We start from the raw sequence: 25,726 nt of genomic DNA, 5'->3' as shown, positions 1-25,726 counted from the left end.
TATTAAACTAACAGCCCCAATCTAAAAACAACCCAAATGTCCAATGACTACAAAATAGTGAAATAAATTGGAGTATATTCACAAAAGAGAATATTTTACAGCAATTAAAATAAACAAATTATTGCCACAAACAACATGAATATCACAATCATAATATTTGTGCAAAGAAGGCAGATATAATAGAGTACATATTGGATCGATTCCTTTATATAATATACAAGACCGGAATAACAATCTATGGGCTTAGATGTCAGGAGAGTGATTACCTGGGGAGACTTCTTACTGGGTGGGAGTATGAAGGGACTTCTGGTGCTAGTTCTTGATCTAAGTGCTGGCCACATGGGTAATTTTGTGAAAATGTATTAAGGTTCACACATAATTTTTTTTCACGTTTCTGAAGGTATGCCATATACCAGTGCACCATTTACTCCTAGAAAAAAAATACCTGATTATGTTTCTCCTTGAATTCTGTGGTTGTGAATAGGGTAGGATATTTTTTGCTGGTTATCTTCACTGATTCATAGTCTTCTATCCTACAGAGAAGAGCTACAGAGAGTTTGTATAGAAAACACATGACAATTTCCAAATGCAAACATTATGCCTTTTATCTACTTTCAGTCCATTATTTACTTTGAATGTGTTTTCCAATAATTGTCCTATATTTGTGCTGATTCAACCTCTTGACCCTGCCAGATCCTCTCCATAAAGACAGAATAAGGAGAAGAATCTATAACTCATCAAAGTCAGTGGTTCCAATGAAGACTGTGAAAGAACAGACCAAGGTGTGGTTCTCCGAGGCTCCCCTCTGTCAGCTCTTGCCCCAGTCATCCGTTGTGAACAACCACTTCTTCCAGGTCAGGGGACCCTGTGGGTGAGCGTGTTGACAGTAAATGTCTATCACTCTGACTGGAATAACAGGCCACTGAGTTAAGAGAACTATTGTAGGTGAGGACAGTGAGGTTGGTGTGGGGACTGAGCTAAGGAGCTTTTGAAAGATCAATATTGGAAAATGGCCTCCGTGGCAAATCATGTGAGTGCTGCCTCCAGATCTCCACTGATCCCTTGGGCACTTCCCTTCAATCTGTCAGTGGGCTCTCATGTCCAACAGCCAGCACCTACAGTTCTTTCTCAGACGATTTTGGGGGCTCCTGGAGGTGTTTCACCAGCATTTGCATAGAGCTGGAAGTCTGGAATGTACAGCTCCCTGGAGCAGCACTTGAGGACAGCTCCAGCCCCCAGGCCTCTGCTTCAGAGACCCCAGAGACAGGACCAGAATAACGGGAAGGTGAGGGAAGAATACAATCTAAGGAGGCACCAAAAAACTCGGTAATCAAAATAAATATTTCAATGCAATGTTTTAAAAAATCAGAATGAACATAAAAATCCATGACGATCAAAATATCAAAATTTATAGACAGGATCAATATTGCTGAAATTTCTTGTTACCTCAGGTTCCAGCATGGTTCCACACTGCACTACTCTGAGGTATTACAGGCTCCAGGCTCCGCTCGACATGTTCCCCCAACTCTTTGGGGCCTAAGGCACTGGGAGAAGGGCTTGTGTGTCTTTTTTCTTTAAGGGGTTTTCTTTTGCCTCACAAGATTTACATCTCTCCCCTGGCCCCACCACCCATCTTGCTTTCCCATTCCCACAGCCTCCAAAGGATGACCCGCCCACAAGTGTCACCTTTCTAGAAGGATTGCCTTTTGAGGCAACTTTTTTATTTTTTATTTATTTATTTATTATTTTTTTTTACTGTTGTACTTCCTGTGGTCTTCTTTTTTCTAGTGATGATTTTAGTTCAAGCTCCTCTTTTGTCTTTCACACAGTAGGAACCCCCTCACACTCTAACCCAGCCTGAAGAAAAGTTTCTGTTTTTCTACCCTCAGGAAATGTGGAGTTTGTCCGGCCAAAGGCATTAGATTTATGTTTTATTTTTCTTGTTGATCTGTGAAATTATGAAGATGTTTGGAGAGATTTGGACTTAGCTTCTGTTATCTTGGGCCCCCAGAATTCCCTCCTGTTTTTGACCCCCTCATGGAGAGCGTGCTGACTCCAGAGTACATCATCTACTCATCTACTGGGCTGCTTCATTTTGACCTTCTTCTGAATGCCTTCTCCTGTCCTCAGGCTGACAATACCACAAGTAGAAAATGTGGCACAAAGAAAAGTGCATAGACCTTAACACCAAAAGTATAATATCCCTTTCAGAGAAAATAATAGCCTGCCCTAAAAATATTTTACAATTCATTACAATTCATGAAGCTCCACTATGAAAATCACAACCCTGTCACATAACAGCTCTAACTACACATGTAAACAACTAAACAACTCTAAGTGGAATATAATATTGGATTCATGCCTTTAAATTTATTTCATTACTTGCTATATTGTAGCAAATGAAATGCTGGGAAGCATGAATGAGAAGCAAGTGCACCAGGTTCCTAGCTCATGAGCTTCATAACATACATTTAAGGTGCCATCTCCTGGCGAGAGCTTTTCTATACCTCTAAACCAAGTCTGCCTTTCATCTTTAAATGCATGCTGAAACAGGCAGGCTGTAATAATGGCATCTGGCCACTCATTTCTAAAATAAATATAAAAAATTAAAAAGTCCTTTGCTATTATTTAATCAGTTAAAAATAGAGATCTTCTGAATAAGCTATGTGGATTATATCAATGTCAATTTCCTGGGTTTGATATTGGACTATGGTGATGCAAGATGTTAATGCTGGGGCAGGCTGAGTGCAAGAGGTCTCTGGGTACATTTCTTTGCAATTTCATGTGTACCTATGATTATTTCAAAATAAGCATTTAAAAAGTTTAAATAACAAAGGTTTTTCTTGTCCTACAGGAAGAGCTTTTGGTTTGAAAGATAGGGCACTGCTCTTTAGCTGGGATTGAAAAGGCAAGCTGTGTAGACAGAGTGCCCCACAACCTAAATTCCATTGCACGCAATGCCATCTATACATGCCTTATAAATGGAGGGAGTCTTCCTGTGCATCTGAGAAATTGATCTGCACTGATACCCAGTGCTACATGAATGACTGGCTCAATATTTCAACTGACAATTGCGTTGGGACGTCTTATCTTAATCCTGCCCTACCAGGCCGGTAAATCTTTGAGTTCACCTGATGAGTCACTTGGTAGTTGGCTGTGTGTGATGGGCTGAATAAAATCTCCCAAAGATATTGGATCCTAATCCCTGGAACTTGTAAATGTTACCCTGTTTGGAAAAAAGGGTCTTTGCAGTTATGATTAAGTGACTTTAGGTGAGGAGACCATTGTGGATAACTGGGTGGTCCCCAAGTGCAATCACAAGTGTCTTTGTAAGAGAAAGACGGATTCAGATGCCATACAGTCACACAGAGAAGGCAATGTGAAGACAGAGCAGAGATAAATCTGAAGACACTGGCTTTGAAGACTGGAGTGGTGTGCATACACACCAAGGAATGATGGCTGCTACCAGGGGCTGGAAGAGGCAAGGGATGAATTCTCCCCTAGAGACTTTGGAGAGAGCATGGCCCTCCTCCATCAAGGTGGACAACTTGATTTCAGTCCAGGAATAAGGATTTTGGAATTCTAGCCTACATAACTATAAAAAATACATTTTTGTTGTTTTAAACCAACATGTTTGCGATCATTTGTTACAGCAGCCACAGGAAACTAATACACCTGATGAGAGAAAGTTTGCTTTCAAAGTAATTATTGATAGATATGTATTTAGTCCTGAACATGAGGTGGGGACCCTCTGGACTCTGTGGAGCCAGCACTAGATGGGAAGTCAAGAAGCTTACCTTCTGGTTTTCTGAGGTCTCTTCTGACACAAAGATATTAGTATTTAACCAAATTCTGCTTTTGTGTAACTTCTATGCTCAATGAAAAAAAAATGTCTGCTTTAAGCCCAAGACTTTTCTATCTTATATTAAAATAGGCACACTCAATGCTAATTAAAGTCCCCCATCTTATCCTATCACCTCAAAGGCCATATATGAAAAACCCATAGCTAATATCATAGGATGATATGGGTTTAGATAGATATTAGCTATGGGTTTTTCATATATGGCCTTTATTATGTTGAGGTATGTTCCCTCTAAACCCACTTTGTTGAGGGTTTTTATCATGAATGGATGTTGTACTTTGTCAAAAGCTCTCTTCAACTATTAAAATGATCATATGGTTTTTATCCTTTCTTTTATTAATGTGATGTATCATGTTGATTGATTTGTGAATATTAAACCTCCCTTACAACCCAGGAATAAATCCCACTTAATCGTGGTGAATGATTTTTTTGATGTATTGTTGGATTCAGTTTGCTAGTATTTTATTGAGAATTTTTGCATACATGTTCATCAGAGATATTGGCCTGTAGTTCTCTTTTTTATTGGTTTTGGTATCGCAGTAATGCTGGCTGCATAGAATGAATTTGGAAGTTTTCCTTCCTTTTCTATCTTTTTGGAATAGTTTGAGAAGAATAGGTATTTACTCTTCTTTACATGTTTGGTAGAATTTGCTTGTGAAGCCATCTTGCCCTGGATTTTTGTTTGTTGGGGGATTTTTGATTACTGATACAATTTCTTTGCTGGCTATCAGGTCTGTTCAAGTTTCTTATTTCTTGATGTTTCAGTTTTGGTGGTTTATATGTTCCTAAGAATTTATCCATTTCTTTCAGGTTGTCCAATTTGTTGTCATAATATTCTCTTACAATTGTTTGTATTTCTGTGATATTGATTGTTATTTCTCATCTCTCATTTGTGCTTTTATTTATTTGGGTCCTTCCTCTTTTCTTTTTCATAAGTCTGGATAGATGTTTATCAATTTTATTAATTTTTTCAGAGAACTAGCTCCTGGTTTCATTGATCTGTTCTACCATTTTTTAGAGTCTATCACTTGCTTCTGCTCTAATCTTTATTCTTTCCTTCCTTCTACTGGCTTTAGACTTTATTATTCTTTTTCTAACTCCTTTAGGTGTAAAGTTAGGTTGTGTGTTTGAGATATTTCTTGCTTCTTAAAGTAGGCCTGTATTGCTTTATTCTTCCCTCTTAGGACCACTTTTGCTGCACCCCAAAGGTTTTGAACCATTGTGTTTTCATTTTCATTTCTTTCCATTTATTTTTTTAAATTTCTTCTTTGATTTCCCGGTTGACCCATTGATTGTTCAGTAGCATGTTTTTTAGCACCCATGTATTTTTGGTCTTTCCCAATTTTTTCTCATGGTTGACTTCTAGTTTCATAGCACTGTGGTCAGAAAATGTGCATGGTACGATTGCAATCTTTTTATATTTGTTAAGGCCTGTTTTGTGACCTAATATGTGATCTATTCTGGAGAATGTTCTATGTGCACTTGAAAAGAATTCTGCTGTTGTATTCTGCTGTTTTAGGTTGGAATGTTCTGAATATATCTGTTAAGTCCATCTGGTACAGTGGGTCATTCAAAGACATTGTTTTCTTGTTTATTTTATGTTTAGAAGATCTACCTATTGATGTAAGTGGGAAATTAATATCCCCTAATATTATTGTATTATTATTGATTAGTTCCTTTATGTTTGTTATTAACTGTTTTATGTATTTGGGTGCTAAGTTGGGTGCATAAATATTTACAATTGTTATATCTTCTTGTGGGTTGTCCTCTTATGATTATATAATTCCCTTCTGTGTCTCTTATGCCAGTCTTTATTTTAAAGTCTAGTTTGTCCAATATAAGTGTTGCTACACCAGCTTTCCTTTGGCATCCATTTGAGTGATAAATGTTTCTCTACCCTCTCACTTGCAATCTACAGGTGCCTTCAGGTTTAAAATGAGTCTCTTGTAGGCAGTATATAGATGGGTCTTTTTTTTTTAATTATTATCCATTCTGATACTCTGTGTCTTTTGATTAGAATGGTTAGTCCATTTACACTCTAAGTAATTATTGATAGATATGTATTTAGTGCCATTTTTTTTACTTGCTTTGTCATTGTTTCTGGAGATTTCCTCTGATCCATTCTTGTCTTTGTCACTTTTGGTCTCTCCCTTGCACTCAGAGTCCCCTTTACTATCTCTTGCAGGACTAGTTTAGTGGTCACAAACTCCTTTAGTTTTTGCTTGTCTAGGAAACTCTCTCTCCTATTCTGAATGATAGCCTTGCTGGATGGAGCATTCTTGGCTGCAGATTTTTCCCATTCAGCACCTTGAACATATCGTGCCACTCCCTTCTGGCTTGCCAAGTTTCTGTTGGGAAATATCCAGCTACCTTTATGGATTTTCCCTTGTAAGTTAAGGATTTCTTTTGTCTTGCTGCTTTTAAGATTTTTTCTTTATCACTATATTTAGCAGATTTAATTACAATATGACTTGGTGTTGGCCTGCTTTGTTGTTGGCCTGCTTTTGTTGATTTTGATGGGAGTTCTCTGAGCCTCCTGGATTTGGATGTCTGTTTCTTTCCCCAGATTAGGGAAATTTGCTGCTATTAACTCTTGAAATAAATTTTCTGCCCCCTTTACTCTCTTTTCTTCTTGTAGGACTCCTATAATACAAATGCTATTATGTTTGATGGAGTCACTGAGTTCCCTAAATCTATTCTCATGTTGCATAATTCTTCTTTCTCTCTTCTGTTCAGCTTCATTATTTTTCATTATTTTGTCTTCTAGGTCACTAATTCATTCCTTTGCTTCTTCCACCCTGCTGTTCATTGCATCAAGCCTTTTTCCAATCTTGTTCATTGCCTTTTGCATCTCTGATTCTTTTTTAACTCTTTTATCTCTGTGGTAATGGTCTCACTGATGTCTTCTATTCTTTTCTAAAGCCTAATGAGTACCCTTTTGATTGTTGCTTTAAATTCTCTGTCACGTATGTTTACTTATATCTGTTTCTTATTCTTTCATTTTGGAGAAATCCCTCTATCTTGGCATTTTGTCTAAGTCTCTGCTTTCTTCTCTATGTTAGAAAAGCCAGTTATGTCCCCTGCTCCTGAAACTAATAGCTTTAGAAGAAGAGATCATGTAGTGCCCAGGGCCTGGTGTTTCAGGGAGTGTCTCTGGGGTGTGCTGCATGTCATAGAGTAGGTGGACCCTAGGCTGGTCTCGTCCCATGAACCTAACTAGATAACTATCAAATCAATCTAAATATCCCAGAATTGACCTGAAGACTGACAGAAGAAACTTCACAGCTAAAGGGAGAGAAGAGGCCATATCAAAGAAGGTAGGAAGTGCAGAGACATAGTTTAGGGAAGAAATAGGTTGCAGGTGCTGCAGAGGGGAGAGAGCCATGGTCATAGACAGAGCAGCACAGAGGGGAATGCACAAGAACATTTCCCCAAAACTACTGGCTTAGGAAATGAGAGAGGCTAAATTTAATGAGCTCTTGCAACCAGTGGGGCCTAAGGCCTGGAGATTTAAAGGTCAGTGGGCTTGGCTGGGATAGAGCCTAGAGGGCGCTGCTCTGCTACTGAAGAGAAGGTAGGCAAACAATCTGCGGGAAGACAGTGTGGAAACAGTGATTTGAAGAACACCTAGGGCACACAGTAGGAAGATTATTCACTCTTTTTGGAGAGCTTCCCTGAGATGCGGTGTTCAAGGTGATGCTTCTCTGGGAACAAAGGAGCTGGTTGGCACCATTTCTCTCCCCCACCCCTCAGCGTAAACACAGAGCCACCTGAGGGAAGCAGCACAGCACAGACATTGGCTGATTAACTTGCTTACACCAAGTCCCACACCCCATGCTCTGGCAGGACTGTCCCTCTCAGTCAAGTTTGCCTCAGTCCCAGTGCAGGGAGATTAACCCGAAGAAGACCAGCACAAACCCCTGCCAACACCATGTCTCCAGAACAGAGAGTTTTTCAGGGCCTCAGTTCTGGTGGAGTTGGTGTCAGGTCTCATTTCACAAGCAGACCAGAGCACACCTAGTTAGAACTCACCTCATTCAGGTCAGGGACCAAACACTACCCACAGCAGGAGGAGAGCCTCTGCAGATGACTGACCTAAAGGATAGAGCAGCCAAAACATGACAGCAGGGGGGGCACACGGACCTTGCATTTTTAACAAGTCCCCCAGGTGATTGTATCATGCACATTATAAAGTTTGAGAAGCTCTGCTCTAGGACTCAGGAAATCAGCAACATCGTGAAATGGCCTCACACATCTAAGCCTACATGTAAATCCTCAGCTGCAGGTATTAGTCTACCATGAAATGCCAGTGCTTTAGAGAACATCTTACCATATGCACAGATACAGCATCTACTTCTGCATTGACTAGCCAGAGATTGTTTTGATGTAATACATACCATTAATAACATTGTAAACATGATCATTTCTTTAAGAAATAAAGACTTTATCTTTTCCTCACTACTTGCTATAATACAGCTTTTATTTGAGGCTCTCTGACGGCCAGGCTTCATGTTGTTTTCTTCAAGCAGTATTATTCTGGTGCCAGCTGAGAAGGGCAAGCTCAGCCTGGCTGGATTTTTCCTTTCCTATTGTTGCTTGCTTAGAAGTTAGCAGCCTCGTCTTCTTTGGTACCCTGTTTGAGAGCTCCGTGGGTGTTCTCTGGGCTTGTAATTGCACAGAGTTTGTTTGGGAACAGTAATGTTTGCATATTTCCAATTGCTCTGTTTGTCTGGCTCCCTGTTACTGATGTTTACAATCTCACGGAGGCATGTGAAGCCAACTTGTCCATGTTTGCTTCCCTTGTTTGCAACAATGCGGCATTTTGACCTGATTTCATGAAAACAATGTATTTCTCTCCATCTTGCCCTAACTCTTTCATTTAAAATATTTAAAGTTTGCTTGATTTTATCAGGATTCAAGCAAAAATTGATTCAATCTTTCAGTAATTCCAACCCACGTTCCATTGACATGAAAGGGGCATTCTTGAAGCTGATACATGCCGGACACACTCATTTTTCTCCCTATTTATTTTTAGATAAAATGATTCTTTGGTCTATGGCCACTGGAAAACAGTAGTGATCACCAAGAGAGAAACCAAAAGAATAGCTAATTTCTCAGGGAAAAATTCTTGGCTAATGAATCACTGAATCAGAGAAACAGAAACCTCACATCAAATTGACTTAAACTCTAGCTCTCTTCTCTGCAACAGTACCTCCTGGGGCTGTAGACTATGCCATCAAAGCCACAAACAGCAAATAATCCAGGAAATCATCAGGGCTGGAGGATAAATATGAGCAAGTCAAGTGTAATTCTACTCTCTTGGTGAGGTAAAGCAGTTAGAGGAAAAATAGGAATGGATTCAAATGCTACCCATTCTTCAAACCAAATATTTATTTAAAATATCCACATGGCCCCCCAAAATGTTTAGTTGATATGATATTTGTCTTTGTTTCCTATTTCCTCCTGGGCAAACTGAGAAATGAATGGCTATGTTTTTAAATAAGATAAAGCAAGTTTAAATGAAAACTATATAGCAAAGTCAGATTTATTTGAACATGAAAATCACATGACAGCCAATGAGGGCATTATTTTTGCCCCCAAAGGGACATTTTCTAGTAGATAACCCCTCTGAAGGTGCTACTTTTGGTGAGTATTTATCCCATTAGCATGACATTTCACATTCTATATTGCTAAACACACATTCTAACTCAAAATTGGTATAAATTCTATTATTCATATGGTAAGTAGCCATCATAAAAGTGAAAATGCCTTTATAGTTGCAGATGGATATTTTTTCCAAAAACCACACATAAAATGAAGGCTGATGTCAAAAGAACTTGCATATTTTAGACAACCATATAAAAGTGTTGCAAATTCTGCAGTACCCATTTGAGATAAGGAGGAAGGAATTATCAGGTCGATGTTGACAAGGCTGTGTAACCTTGGGCCATAGAACCTTTCTGAGCCCCCACATACTGCAACTAAAATGTATAGCTACAGTGGCAGGCTTGTCGGGATGTTAATGAAGGTTAAACAAGATCCCCAAATGCACCCACTTCTCTCGCTGGCCCATAGCAGCTTATTCCTTGCTTGTCGCTCTTGTTGTAGCAACTACTTTTCAAGGGCCTTCCATTTAGTGTGTGAATTATATAATAGTGTGAAAAAAAGAAAAGACAACTCTATAATCTGCTACATTTCTGTCTCTAAAATACACCACACAACTCCAATACCCGATGAGGCTAGAGAAAATTGGTCTTTAAGTGTGATGGAGATTATTCTTACTCCTAAGGTTTGACCTGACCCTCCTGCTTCACATCTATGAGAGGAGAGAAGCTGCATTTAGCATAAAACCTCTGTTTTAAGGAAGCCCCAAGGTTCCACCCTGCAGCAAGACACAAGGACTCTGAGAGCTTCCCCTGTGATTGTGTCTTCTAACAGAAAACACAGCAGTTCTGAGGCCCACCGATGGGTTGCACTGCTTGTCAGTTAACATGTCAAAACATGCACTTATTAATTGAGTCAGTAAATGTAAAGTGTTGGTTCATACATGTAATTTGCATTTATGCCACTTTTTTGTTTGCAGTATTCAGTTCTTAAGTATCTTTGGAACAGGATATTTCTTATATTTGTATACTACTAAATAGCAACTGAAAATATTAGAGTGTTCCTGAACAATGTATGTTTTCCAATGCCAATAAACAGTTCTATCAGTCCATGGATGTTACATATACATGTAATAAACTCTGAATTTTTTATAACTGTTTCACTCATATATATTATTTAAATTTTTCACTTTTCATTTGAAAACTAGGAATAATAATACCTTCTTCACAGGGCTCTTGGGAAGATCAAAATAAGAGAGAGAAATAAAGTGTCTTACATACAGTTGTGCTTGAATGTTACTTCCCTTTTATTTATCCAGTTAATGAATATTCATTGAGCAATTATTTCATAGTAATTTAGGTGTTGGGTTATTGGGGCCAACCAAGAGCTTACTTTTTAGTGGTAGAGTAAAAAAATGAATAAATATACAAGATAATTAAGATAATGATAAGAATATAAAGTGATGATATACTAGTTAGATATTACTATGTAACTAATGATTTCAAAATTCAGTGACTTAAAAAGACAAGCATTTATTATTGCTGCAGACTAGTTACATAGTCCTTCTAGACTCAGGGAGTCTCACTCATTTATCAATGGTCATCTGCATGCTGGCTCAGTAGCTCTACTGATCTTGTGTTGAGTCTCTTACATGTATAGAGATCAGCTGATCTACACTGAGACAACTTGGCTCTTTCCCACATAGGCTGTCACCCTCCAGCAGAACTTCAGTTTCATTGAATTGGCCAGATTAAATCTGTAAGATTCCACCTCTTGATGGGAGGAGCTGAAAAGTTAAGAGGTTTGGACACAGAAAGGGAAGAAAAATTGCTTTCATTTTTTAAATCAATCCATGTCAGTAAGCTTAATGGCCACTTTAAGGACAGCAGAGAATCCTCTTTGAGTGGGTGACCTTTGAGTTAAAAATTTGCTGGCCTTATTAAGACTTAAAAGCCTTCCAGGCAGAGAGAATAGCACAGGCAAAGTCCCTGAGGCAGGAACGATGACTTTATTATTTTCAAAGAACGGACAAAAGGCCAATGCGGCTGTCCTGTTTTCCTCCACAGCGCAGGATCCACTTCCATAGATTGTATTTGGTGGAAGATATCAGGATTAAGAACTTAAGAGTGGAAGTACAAGAGCTAAAGATCTAAGATTCTAAGGACCACTACTGAGTCAATCCTTTTGCTGTGATCAAAACCAATACCACTGCTTCCACACATAACTACATATAACTACCAAGGGTTCCCGTCTTACAAAATCTATAGAGACATTCAGGGTTAGATTTTCAGATGCAATATAAGATAGAGCATTTGTTGGGGCACCTGGGTGGCACAGCGGTTAAGCGTCTGCCTTCAGCTCAGGGCGTGATCCTGGCGTTGTGGGATCAAGCCCCACATCAGGCTCTTCCACTGTGAGCCTGCTTCTTCCTCTCCCACTCCCCCTGCTTGTGTTCCCTCTCTCGCTGGCTGTCTCTATCTCTGTCAAATAAATAAATAAATAAATCTTTAAAAAAAAAAGATAGAGCATTTGTTATTGAAGAAAACATTACACAGTCTTTCTAAAATAGATCACTTCTATCCATTCCCCAAATACTGCATGGTCTTTCTCTCTAGGGCAGGAATGTAGAATTTTCCTAAGTAGTTTTATTTGATAATTTTTTGATCTGTCTTCACAAAAATTTTCATTCCTGTAACTCAAAGCACAGAAAGCTCTAACTCATTGCAGTAGGCACAATTAAAATGGAAACAGAAACTGCAAAAGGCAGAAGGCCAGGTCAAGGCAAAGTCCAGCTTTTGGCTCATGTCTCTATGATATCCCTACAGTCAGTGTCTATTCATTTAATATATGAGCAATGTGGTCCCTAAACTAGAAGTCAAAAAATGTAGGTTCTAGGCCTAGATCCAAGCCAAAGAGAAAGGTCTATGTCTTATCTTCTGTGTATGATTAGTTCTTGAGGAAGTCTTCATTTATTTTTTTAATGTTTTTTTTATTATATTATGTTAGTCACCATACAGTACATCCCTGGTTTCTGATGTAAAGTTTGATGATTCATTAGTTGTGTATAACACCTAGTGCACCATGCAATACATGCCCTCCTTACTACCCATCACCAGTCTATCCCATTCCCCAACCCCCTCCCCTCTGAAGCCCTCAGTTATTTTCTCAGAGTCCATAGTCTCTTATGCTTCATTCCCCCTTCTGATTACCCCCCCTTTCTTTATCCCTTTCTTCTCCTACCGATCTTCCTAGTTTATGTTCCATAGATGAGAGAAATCATATGATAATTGTCTTTCTCTGCTTGACTTATTTCACTTAGCATTATCTCCTCCAGTGCCGTCCATGTTGCAGCAAATGTTGAGAATTCGTTCTTTCTGATAGCTGAGTAATATTCCATTGTATATATGGACCACAGCTTCTTAATCCAGTCATCTGTTGAAGGGCATCTCGGCTCCTTCCATGATTTGGCTATTGTGGACAATGCAGCTATGAACATTGGGGTGCATATGGCCCTTCTCTTTACTACGTCTGTATCTTTGGGGTAAACACCCAGTAGTGCAATGGCTGGGTCATAGGGTAGTTCAATTTTTAACTTTTTAAGGGACCTCCACACTGTTTTCCAGAGTGGCTGTACCAACTTGCATTCCCACCAACAATGTAGGAGGGATCCCCTTTCTCCACATCCTCTCCAGCAATTGTTGTTTCTTGCCTTGTCAACTTTTGCCATTCTAACTGGCATAAGGAGGTATCTTAGTGTGGTTTTGATTTGAATTTCCCTGATGGCTAATGATTTTGAACATTTTTTCATGTGTCTGTTAGCCATTTGTATGTCATCATTGGAAAAGTGTCTGTTCATATCTTCTGCCCATTTTATGATTTGTTTATTTGTATCTCACGTATTGAGTTTGAGAAGTTCTTTGTAGATCTTGGATACCAGTCTTTTATCTGTAGTATCATTTGCAAATATATTCTCCCATTCCATGGGCTGCAAGGAAGTCTTAATTTAATACTAAACAGATACGTGGCTGAATATTGGTTGGCTAGCTGGCTGGCAGGTTGGCTCACTAGCTGACTGGCTGGCTGGCTGGCTGGCTGGATGGATGGATGGATAAATGAAGGATACTGAAAGGAGGAAAAAGAGCAAGATTTCCCAAAGCCAGTCTCTTAAGAGACATTGCCAATGGATGAATAGTTTTCTCTTAGTTGGCCATAAATAGGAAAATAGACATTAGATTCACTTCCAAACAAATACTCATAGCATCCCACAAAGATCAGGTCTAGCCATGTGATTTTGAGTAATTCTATCAAACCCCTTCACATCAACATTTCCATCCCACAAAGGGGACAGCTGGACTAGGTGATTTCTAGTTTGTCCATCTCCTACACTGTAGGGTTCTATGATGTTCACCTCTAAGACCATCCTTGGTAATGAGAAATACATTTCAAAGTTCAGTCTATGGAAAGTGGCACTTTCTACTATTATCTTTTTCAACTTGGGAAAAAAATGCTTGGAAAACCTGACTCAATATTATCAAAAATATTAAATTAGCCATATTAAATGCATGGAATATTTACAGTGAGAGAAAAAGAAGCACTAAATTCCTGTTTTCTGTGGAATTCTTGATTTTATGATTTATCTTGTTATGTAGCTGAAAAATCTTTGGCAAGAAACTAATTCCATCCCACACCCCACCCCTCAAAATTCTACCTCTGATATATTTGCTCATTGACCAGAATTCCTTTCTTTTAAAATTTTTAAAAAATTTTAATTCTAGTATAGTCAACATACAGTGTTATATTAATTGCAGGTATACAATATAGTGATTCAACAATTCTATACATTAGTCAGTTCTCATCATGATAAGTGTACTCTTAATCCTCTTCACCTCTTTCACCCATTCCCCACCCCCTTCCCTCTGGTAACCATCAGTTCATTCTCTATAGTTAAGAATCTCTTTCCTGGGGCGCCTGGGTGGCACAGCGGTTAAGCGTCTGCCTTCGGCTCAGGGCGTGATCCCGGCGTTATGGGATCGAGCCCCACATCAGGCTCTTCCGCTATGAGCCTGCTTCTTTCTCTCCCATTCCCCCTGCTTGTGTTCCCTCTCTCGCTGGCTGTCTCTATCTCTGTCAAATAAATAAATAAAATCTTTAAAAAAAAAAAAAGAATCTCTTTCTTTTTCTTTCTTTCTTTCTTTCTTTCTTTCTTTGTCTCTCTCTCTCTCTCTTTTTTCCTTTGCTCATTTGTTTCTTAAACTCCACATAGGAGTGAGATCATATGGTATTTGTCTTTCTCTAACTTATTTCACTTAGCATTATACTCTTTAGATCCACCCATGTTGTTACAAATGGCAAGAGTTCATTCTTTTTATGGCTGAGTAATATTCCATTGTATATGTATACTGTCTCTTTGTTCATTCATCTATCAGTGGACACTTGAGTTGCTTCCATATCTTGACTATTGTAAATAATGTTGCAATAAACATAGAAGTGCACGTATCTTTTCAAATTAGTGTTTTCATGTTCTTTGGGTAGATACCCAGTAGTGGAATTACTGGGTCATACGGCAATTCTATTTTTAACTTTTTGAGGAACTTCCATACTGTTTTCCACAGTGGCTGTACTAGTTTGCATTCTCACCAATAGTGCACGAGTGTTCCTTTTTCTCTACATCCTCTCCAATACTTGTTTCTTTGCTTTTGATTTTAGCCATTCTGACAGATGTGAAGTGATATCTCATTGTGGTTTTGATTTGCATTTCTCTGATGATGAGCGATGTTGAGCATCTTTTCATGTCTCTGTTGGCCATCTGTATATCTTCTTTGGAAAATGTCTGTTCATGTCTTCTGCTCATTTTTAATTGGATTATTTATTTTTGTGTGTTGACCCTTTTCTTGTTTAAAACACCTCTTCTCACTTTTCCTTGGAGAAATTTTCCTTTCTCATTTCATGTGGTTTTACTGGTTCAGGGAGGGGTTTTTCAAGCATATCACCAAGGTGCACTGCCAAACACAGGAGTGGGCACATGACCAGAAGTTTCATGTTTTCTTACCTCTGCTTATTTATTTAAATCTTTATTTTGGTATTATTTGGTATGTTAAATTATGATGGTGGTCTTAAAAATGTTCTTTGCATGGTGTCCCTGAAATGACTACTCATAGCAAGGGCATTTCCCTATTCCACTGGGAGTAGATTTTTGAAGTTTTGACAAAGTACTTCAGCCAGCTGTTCTATTTCTCTCTTTTGAGAGAGAAATTCAACAGCCCTCAAAGCTCAGTTGAAGATGTCTAATCTTTGCTAGTCTTACAAGACGATAAATTTCAAGCTCAGACAGATTGTGGACACAGACTTAGAGTATCCACTTTCATCTGACTAACTCCGACCATTCCCCTGGGGTCTCAGTATAGATGGCTCCTTTTCTGAGAAGTTACTTACTGTCTCAACACTGGCATTGCTTCCCTGACATAATTCCCATAGCAACTGCTTCTGCTCCAATTACAGACTGCTTAACAGAAGTAATATCACCTGTCTACTCTCTGTATTCCCTCCTCTCTCCACTAAACCCAAAGCTTCTTGAGGACTCTCTGTTATTATAGCTCTGGTGTCTAGGACAATGCCTTATCTGCTGTAGGTATTCAAAAATATGTATCAAACATCGTGTATATATAAACGTTATCATGCTCTGTGAGTCTGGTGGTATGATAACCATCAGGCACATCATACTTTTGCCTTCCCAGCATCCATTTCCCACTTCTGATAAATGCACTCTGGTATTCCTTCGGTGAAATCACTTCTCCTGTACCTTTGATTAATGTGCTTTGAGGTCAGACTTCACTCTAGACTCCTAGGAGCAGCATATAACCAAAGCCTGGTATTTTAAGCTCTTTGACCAAATTTCAGAGTAAATTTTCTGCCTAGTTCTAATTAATGAAATTTTTCTTCACAAAGTAGCTAAGTGAGAAATCAGAATTCTGATTTCTGATAGCTCAAAGGGGTTTTTCAACAGACTGTTTTCAAATTTTTGCCCAAGAAGAATTATCACATAGTATGAATCCAAAGATTCTCTTTAGGGTGCTTTAAGCCAAATTGTCTAAGAATGTCTGGGCACACCTGGCCACTTATCGAGCCCCATCCTTCTAACCACAATGAATGGTTCAAGAATGGAAATGAGACCCAAGTCAGGACATCAAGAAGCCCACTGGCCACCCTGCTTCCTCTTGAGAAGAGCTTACCTGGAAATTATGAGTGAAAAAGCAAGCCTGAAACTGGGAAAAGATTCTGATGAAACCTTTTGAGTACGTGGATCTATCTATGCTTGAATTGAGATTGGTCTTAGACATTTAATTTACAAAAGGTAATAAAATCTCATTTTTGCTTAAGGCAGCTTGAGCTCAGCTTCTGCCATTTTTCAACTGAATATTCCTAACTAATGCAGCGTACAATATCATATTTAATTAACATTTTCAGGTAACAGATATCAACTTTCTGATTTAGAGATTTATTAATTGGCAAAAAGGGACTGTTTCCCACGGTTGAATTCTCCCAAGGTCACACAATTAGTAAGTGACAGAATCAAGAACTAGAACTCAGATCACATGGCTACAGATGTCATATTCTAGATATTACCCAACACTGACACCCACATGGGGAATAAGAAAATCAGAAGGGCACATCAATCCATGAAAATTGCTAGAACACACAGTTTATAAGGAGACTCTTAATCTCTGGATCCACACTGTTCCAGATGCAAAATGTAAGGGGACAGAGATGGGAAGGGAATCAATATGTTTCCTTACCTGCATCAGAAACATGTTACAGACACCATTTACTGACACTGAAGGGTGAACATTCACTTTAAATAACACAGCTCCCCTCTCAGTAACTTTTCATTCTACTTGAGCTTTCACAGAATCAGGAATTTCTTGGAAGTTTTTAAAAGTTATATTCTCACTCATATGCCATGAGGGGACCCAGAGAAGGAAAAAAAATGGCTGTTAGAAGCCACAACATGGAGAAAAAAGGGACAAGGTCTGGAATTCTCCACCCTCCGTAGCCTGCCGCCTAGGACTATCTCCACTATCGTTCAGGATCCTTGTTGGATGGGCTGGTTCTGCCCACACTGATAGAATTGCTAAGGAATCTCTACCACTCAATGAGTGTCAGAACTGTACCAAGCACACTTAGTGACAAGCTCTCTCTGCCTTATCCCCACTGCTCCCATTGCAACTCCTGCCATGCTGTGGCTTCAATAAGACAACCAGCATAAACTTAGCAGCCATCAAGTTCAATGGTTTCCAAATGTTCAAGACAAATCTCATGAGTGAACCATCTGTGGTCTTGGGGGTACAGACAGAAGGGCGAAGTGGGTCCACACAGAACAACCTTGTGTGGTTGGCTCCTCATTTGGTGCTGGAAGCATCTAATTCACTTCTGCTAAAGAACCATGATTTTGAGGGGCACCTGGATGGCTCAGTCAGTTAAGTATCTACTTCTGGCTCAGGTCATGATCTCAGGGTGCTGGGATCAAGCCCCATGTTGGGCTCCCTGCTCAGGGGGAGCCTGCTTCTCCCTCTCCCTCTGCACCTCCCCCTCTCATTCTCTCTCTCTCTCAAATACATAAAATAAAATCTTAAAAAAAAAAAAGAACCATGATTTTGAGTAGACACGTACTTAAGCACTGGAGTCTTGTCAGGCTGTTGTGTGACCTCTGGCAAGTTGCTTCACCTCTGTAAGCCTCACCCTCCTCATCTAAAATGATGGTGATAAAATCACCTGCCTCAAAGTATTGTTGCACAGATTATATCATTTTCTAGCATATGATAACGATATAACACAGATTATTATCACTGTGTGCAACCACTGCACATGTATTTTAACTGAAAGGCCACAAAAGAAGTGTCTGAGTTATTGGTATTCAAGAGACCACTCTTCCCTAAAATGTCTGAATATTTTAATAATACTCCACATTTTGCCCTTGTTTGCTGGAGACTTTGCCTCTGTACATCCAATCTCCAAGATCCCTCAAGCATTCCCTTTATGGTTACTTTACCCTTTCTTTAATGTGCAGACACATACTAATTGCAGTGGCTGCTTTAAGGCCTGGCTTAATACAATGTGTTTATGTGTTCAACTAGCCTTAGAATGGTAGTTAGACATTATCTGTTTGCCTTCCTCCATTCTGCACAAATATTAAACCTTCTCTATGTTCTTCGGGACATCTTCTCTCAGGCTAATGCTTGTGTTTGAAAGTCTTTATGATAAGTGCTCTGTACCTAAGATGCTCTAGTTTTCAGGAAGGCCCTCCTATCCCCAATTCTTTCTCCATCCTTTGTGTGATAGTCTGATTTATAATGAGAAATATGTATTTGGCCTTCTTCCCATTTCTGGCACTAGCTCCTAAACCCTTGGAATTTCCTAAGTGATGACAGCAACAAAGGCATCTTTTGTTATGTTAATGAGGTGACTTTTGTACAACATCTAAAGATTGGGGTTTGTTGCCAGGGAAACCAACCATGTGATTAGAAGGTTGTAACTTTCAGTCCCCATGACCTCCAGAGAGAGGAGAGAGGATGGAGATTAGTTAAATCAATGGCCAATAACCAATGAAGCACCTCCATAATGTAATGAAGCCTCCATAAAAATCTCAAAGGTGGGGAACGGGGGTATTTTGAGAGCTTCAGGGTTAATGAACACATGGAGATTAAAGAGAGTTGGCATGCCCGGAGAGGGCATAGAGTCTCCACACTCTATCAGATGCATCTCTTCTACTAGGTTGTTCCTGAGTTATATCCTTTTATAATAAACTGTTAATCTAGTAAATAAAATATTTCTCTGAGTTCTGTGTGCTGTTCTAGCAAATTAATCGACCCCAAAGAGGTGGTCATTGGAACCTCTAATCTATAATGGATTAGTCAGAAGCACAGGTGACAACCTGGACTTCCAACAACCTGGGCTTTTGAATGGAGTGTGCCATTGGGGGTAGAGGAACATTTTGAGAGACTGAGCTCCTAACCTGTGTACTCTGATGTTATCTCTGGGTAGACAGTGTCATAATCATATTGAATTTTAGGACACCCAGCTAGTGTCTAAGAATTGTTTGTTGGTGTGGGAAGACTCCACCTCCCCCCCCATTGCTAGAATTGGATGCAGAAACTTTTACTTTGGCTTTGGCTTAATACAAATATGTCAGTAGCAGGTGCTGTTTCTTTGATGTAAGTAAAAGGGTAAATAAGGATCTAAAAAGATCTTTTAACTCATTCGTTGTAGGAGATTGCTTAAGACCATGAGGTATCACTGAAAATTCAGGAAATATATGAAAAGTGGAAAGCTAGAGCTTCCAAAGACACACTTCTGGCCCTGATTATGTATGAGCAATTTTATTTAAATGATATTGATGCATTAGATAATGGTGATGCAATTTAAGCCTCTTTAAATACCAAGAAATACCACTTATATATAGTTCCATTCTCCCCTACCCATTATTTGCACTCCCCTTTGCTGATGACTTGTGAACATTGTAGAGGTCTCTTCTGTGTTTTTTTTTTTTTAAAGATTTTATTTATTTATTTATTCGACAGAGATAGAGACAGCCAGCGAGAGAGGGAACACAAGCAGGGGGAGTGGGAGAGGAAGAAGCAGGCTCATAGCTGAAGAGCCTGATGTGGGGGCTCGATCCCATAACGCCGGGATCACGCCCTGAGCCGAAGGCAGATGCTTAACTGCTGTGCCACCCAGGCGCCCCTCTTCTGTGTTTTTTATTCTATATTATAAAATTCTTCTCTTGTGACAGCCACATGCAGCTTGTTATTCTTTTAAAAGGCCATTTCATTAGGACTAGAAAGGGCTTTTGGAATGTTACCAACCTGGCAACATTCATCTGGCAATAGTTCTTGGCCTTAACAGGACAGGATTGGATTGAATTAGAGAGCTAAACCTTCTGAGTGAATGATCCAAAACTTTTGGAGGAATAGCAAAAATCTTTGTCAAACTGAAACAGATACCTGTGGGTACAGGCAGGTGAAAAAAAACCATAAAATGGTTTCTTGAAAGGATTATCACTTGACTTCAGAAGTTTTAAAGCTCTGATATGTCGTCTTATTCAAAAGAATGGTACCATTGCTTGCTTTTGAATTGAAAACTCTTGCTTTATCTTTTTTTTTTAAAGATTTTATTTATTTATTTGAGAGAGAGAGACAGCCAGTGAGAGAGGGAACACAAGCAGGGGGAGTGGGAGAGGAAGAGGCAGGCTCCTAGCAGAGGAGCCTGATATGGGGCTCGATCCCAGAACGCTGGGATCACGCCCTGAGCCGAAGGCAGACGCTTAACGACTGCACCACCCAGGCACCCCACTCTTGCTTTATCTTGACATATGTTTATAACTCAAAGTATTTTCTTTCTGATAGTTGCTGAGCCCCTAAAGAAGTAGTTCTCAACTGGGGGCAATTTTGGCCCCAGGGTCTGTCAATATTGCCCCTAAAGGATATCTGGAAATATTTTTGGTTGTCACAACAGGAGATGGGTTCTATTGGCATTTACTGGGATGCTACTAAACATCTTTCACAGGGATCACCCCAAAACAAAGAGTTATCTGGCCCTAAAGGTTAATAGTGTAGAGGTCAAGAAACCCTGCCCTAGACCATGTAGAATCTTGAAGGTATAAGAGCCTGTCCTTGCTTTGGAGTTCCTTAAAATCAAATTGGATAAAACAAAGTATGATGTTTATACATGATGTATAGAATTAATCTTCTACTCTATATCTATCTATCTAACTGGATTACAAACCCTATGAGTAAGGGACTGTACCTGCTATGTCTTTGTTAGAAGGTGATGGTTAATTAACTATTCTCTATGTTGGGTGAGAAGAGAGCAAAGTAGCACAGTTAATTCTCAAATACTCAGCATAAGAAGGGTTAAAAGATATAGAAGATACAAAACATGGCTGCACAAAAGGGGTCAAAGAGTGCTCTGATGGATTTTACATAAATGTAAAGTTATATTCAATAATTGAAAGTGTACTGATCATTCGAATATGCACATTTGGTAAAATTAATCAATAGTGTGTCATAATTAAGAAACACTAAATTTAAATTACTTGATGAAAAAATCACCCCCAAGTTACTATATATTAAAGTACTGGGTTATTGTTTATTTTTTAAAAGATTTTATTTATTTATTTGAGAGAGAGAAAGATAGAGAGCACAAGCAGGGGGAGGGAGAGAGAAAGAGGGAGAAGCAGACTCCCCACTGAGTGGGGAGGCCAAGGACATGGGGCTCAATCTCAGGACCCAGAGATTATGACCTGAGTGGAAGGAAGCCACTTCACTGACTGAGCCACCCAGGCTCCCCTGTTATTGCCTATTTCTTAAGCTGACCAACTCCTTCTTAAGCTGCAACTCCATTGCACCTTCAAATATTAAAAAGGAATCAGAAATAGTTCAGAGATACAATCACAAGTATTTCTTTCTTTCCTTCCTCCCCTAATTCTTCTACTGCCCGATGCAGCTGTAAGTCTGATGTCATGAGTGCAACACTTAACCATATTTTCCTCCTTTTCTTCTCTCTGTGTCTAGCCTTGACATAGTCTCAGGAGAGGCTATGACCAAAAAAGGAAGGGGATACTCTGCCTGACTGTGGAGGCAATTGTGCATTCCCAAATTACAGTGCATACCTTATGGCACTGATTACTCTGAAGTTCCAAACCATTGGTATTTTGCAATATGGCATTTTTATTTCTTGATGATTTGTAACAATATTAGTTTTTTTTCCCCCAGGGAACTGCCTATTTAAAAATAAAACCTATGTTAAATTGCAAACATATATCTTTTCCATATCATCAAAAGCTGATATTTGTCATTTTGGGGGCAAAACAGACTTTATATATACATATATATAGCCAGCTGGAGACAAGCTGTTAAATTCTGAGAAAAACATGCTAAAAAATACTGATGAATGAAATTTCCTTTAAACAAAATAATAAAATTGGTTAGGCCCATATTTTTCTGCATGGTTTGATACTGAAGCAATAGGATGATACAGGATGCTGTACAGTTCCAAAATTCTGTGAATCTCTCTGTGTTCATTTTGTACAATCATACCACCATCAATCTAATGGTACTGCAGTCAGCATATGCTGTTGATTTATTTAACCTTGACCAGAAATGTAAGTATTACATTGAAATAGGATAGCGTTGCCTTATGAAGAAGAGATGAAATATCAGATGTTCCAACTCCTTAAACAAAGAAACAGGATTTCCTCTGGTCTAAGAAGCTTTTGCCCAGTTGTATGAATGAGTTAAACAACAAAAGTGTCCTCTAAATCCACTACTGGTTTCAGATTACACCTGTTTAATCTCCTGGTAATGACTTTTGGTAACATATCTGCGTATATATGAAAATTCCCAAGAGAACTCAGAATCTTATAATTATACGGAAAATGTCCAAAGGTAAGAGAATTGTTTGTGAAGAAGACAGGAAATCCCTTTAAAAGAATTAACAATATGCGTAAAAACAGATATTACATTCACTCAGTTTACAATGCTTGAGAACATTAACTCTTTGAAAAAAATTAATAAATTAAATTGTATATTTGTATACTGACTCAAATTTAACATTTTAAGTGATATTATAATAGAGGAACACATTTTTTAAAAATTACATTTCAAGACTATAAATCAAATATGTAGTTTCTTATAGTTGGATCCTAGAGAAGAGAAGAGAGAATAAAGCAGAAAAAATATATATAATTGAGGAAACATGGCCAAAATGTTCACAAATTTGGTGAAACATAAACATATAGATTCAAGAAGTTTAGCAAGGTCAAACAAGAAGAATACAAAAAAAAAAAAAAAAAAAAAAAAAAAAAAAAACAAACCCAAAAACCACCAAGTACATCTTTGTCAAACTGTTAAATTCTAAAGGTAAAAAGAAATTCTTAAAACTAGCCAGAGAAAAGTGGCATTACATACAAGGAACAATTCAGAATATTGTTGCCTTTTCATCAGAAACAACTGAAGTCAGAAGATGGTGAAAGAAACTCTTCTTGAGCTAGAAGAATATAAACCGGCAATCTAGAACCCTATACCCAGCAAAAATATCCTACAAGAATGAATATAAAATAAAGATATTTCCAGATGAGAGACAAATAAGGTTTTATCACTATAGCAAACCTAGTGTAAGTTCTTCAGGCAGAATATAAATGACACCAAATACAAATGTACATTTTAAAGAATGAAGAGCACTGTAAATAGTAAATGTGTGACTAATTACAAAAATAATTCCCCTTAATAACTACATAAATACATAATAAATACATATGACAGTTTAAAACAAAAATACAAAAGTTATATCAAAGATGATGCGGGAAGAGGTAAATGGACATAAATGGTTATAAGGTTTTTAACATGTCACATAAATTGGTATAATATCAACCCAAAATTGACTGTGACAAGTTAAAGATGGTTATTGTAATCCTTAGAACAAACAATAAAATAAAATTCAGATAGCTAGAGTTAAAAAATCAATGACTAAATTAAAAGGGAGTCATAAAAATGTTCAACTAATCTAAATGAAAACACAAAAGGAGAAATGTAAACAAAAAGCAGAGGAGATAAAAATTAAGTTATAAAATAGCAGACTTAAATTTAGCCATGTTAATAATTAGTTTTCTATATCAATAGAATAAACATTCCAACTGAAAAGGAAAAAATTCAGATAAATTTAAAAAGCATGACCCAACTATGTACACTCTTTAAAACAGGTAGAAAGTAAAACGATAGAAAAACAAATGCCACAAAACAGTAAGCTTCAGAAGGTTAAAGTGATTGTGTTAATACCATATAAATAAAACTTCATGACAAAGAAGAGAAATAAGGATAAAAGGGTCAATTCATAAGAAAGATAAAACAATCCTAAGAATGTATGTCCCCAATAGTACAGTTTCAAAATCCATGAAAAAAAAATTGACAAAATAAAAGTGAGAAATAGACAATTCCATCATCACATGTGGAGGTTATAACACCCCTCTCAAAAGTTAATAGAACAACTAGATAAAAATATCAGAAAAAAAAACAAAACAAAACAGAGACGATCTGAACAATTCTACTAACCACTTTGTCCGAATTGGTATTAATAAAACACCACATCCAAAAACTGTAGAATCCATACCTTCTTTACAAATATACATGGTATATTTAGCGAGATAGACCACCTTCTATACCACTAAAAAATCTCAATGAATATCAAAAGACCAAAATCATAATGATTATGTTTTCTGCCAAAGTAATCAACTACAAAAGTTAAAATAAATAAATAAATAAATAATAAACTAGAAAGGAATAACAATATATCTAGAAAATTTCCAAATATTTGAAAATTAGATCACATATTTCTAAGTAATCCTTAGGTCAAAAAATATGAGGGTTATTAGAAATATTTCAAACTGAATATAATTAAAATAAAATACATAAAATAAGAGGAATGTATTTCGGTGCTTATAGGGAAATTTACAGCAGTGAGTGTATATTTTTTTAAAGATTTTATTTATTTATTTGCTTGAGAGAGGAAAGAGAGAGAGGTGGGGGATGGGGAGAAGCAGAGGGATAGGGACAAGCAGACTGCACGCTGAGTGCAGAGCTTGACGTGGGGCTCAATCCTACAACCCTGAGATCATGACTTGTGCTGAAAACAAGAGTTGTCCACTCAACCAACTGAGCCACCCAGGCACCCCAGTGAATGATTATTTTAAATCTAAAATCAATAATGTAAAGTTCTACCTTAAGGAACTACAGAAAAAAGAGCAAAGTAGACCTAAAGTAAGTAGAAGAAAATGATAAAGAAAATATATAATTAATGAAAGAGACAAAAAATAGGGCAAATTAAGAGAGTCAAAAGTTGGTTCTTTCAAGAGATGAAAAAATTTAATAAACCACTACCTAGGAACAAGGAGAACACAAATTACCAACATTAGGAATGAAAGAATGATGTATTTCTTGGTCTGGGTGCTGGTTTCATGGTTGTGTTCCTCTTGTAAAAATTCATCGAAGTGTATACTTATGATTCGTGCACTATTTTTTTTAATTTTGTTTAAGATTTTATTTATTTATTTGACAGAGAGAGACACAGCGAGAGAGGGAACACCAGCAGGGGGAATGGGAGAGGGAGAAGCAGGCTTCCCGCTGAACAGGGAGCCCCGATGGGAGGCTCCATCCCAGGACCCTGGGATCATAACCCGAGCTGAAGGCAGATGCTTAATGACTGAGTCACCCA

This window comes from Ailuropoda melanoleuca, chromosome 6 (assembly GCF_002007445.2).
Source record: "Ailuropoda melanoleuca isolate Jingjing chromosome 6, ASM200744v2, whole genome shotgun sequence".
In the NCBI taxonomy this organism is placed as follows: domain Eukaryota; kingdom Metazoa; phylum Chordata; class Mammalia; order Carnivora; family Ursidae; genus Ailuropoda; species Ailuropoda melanoleuca.
Note: the sequence above shows the minus strand (reverse complement) of the source record.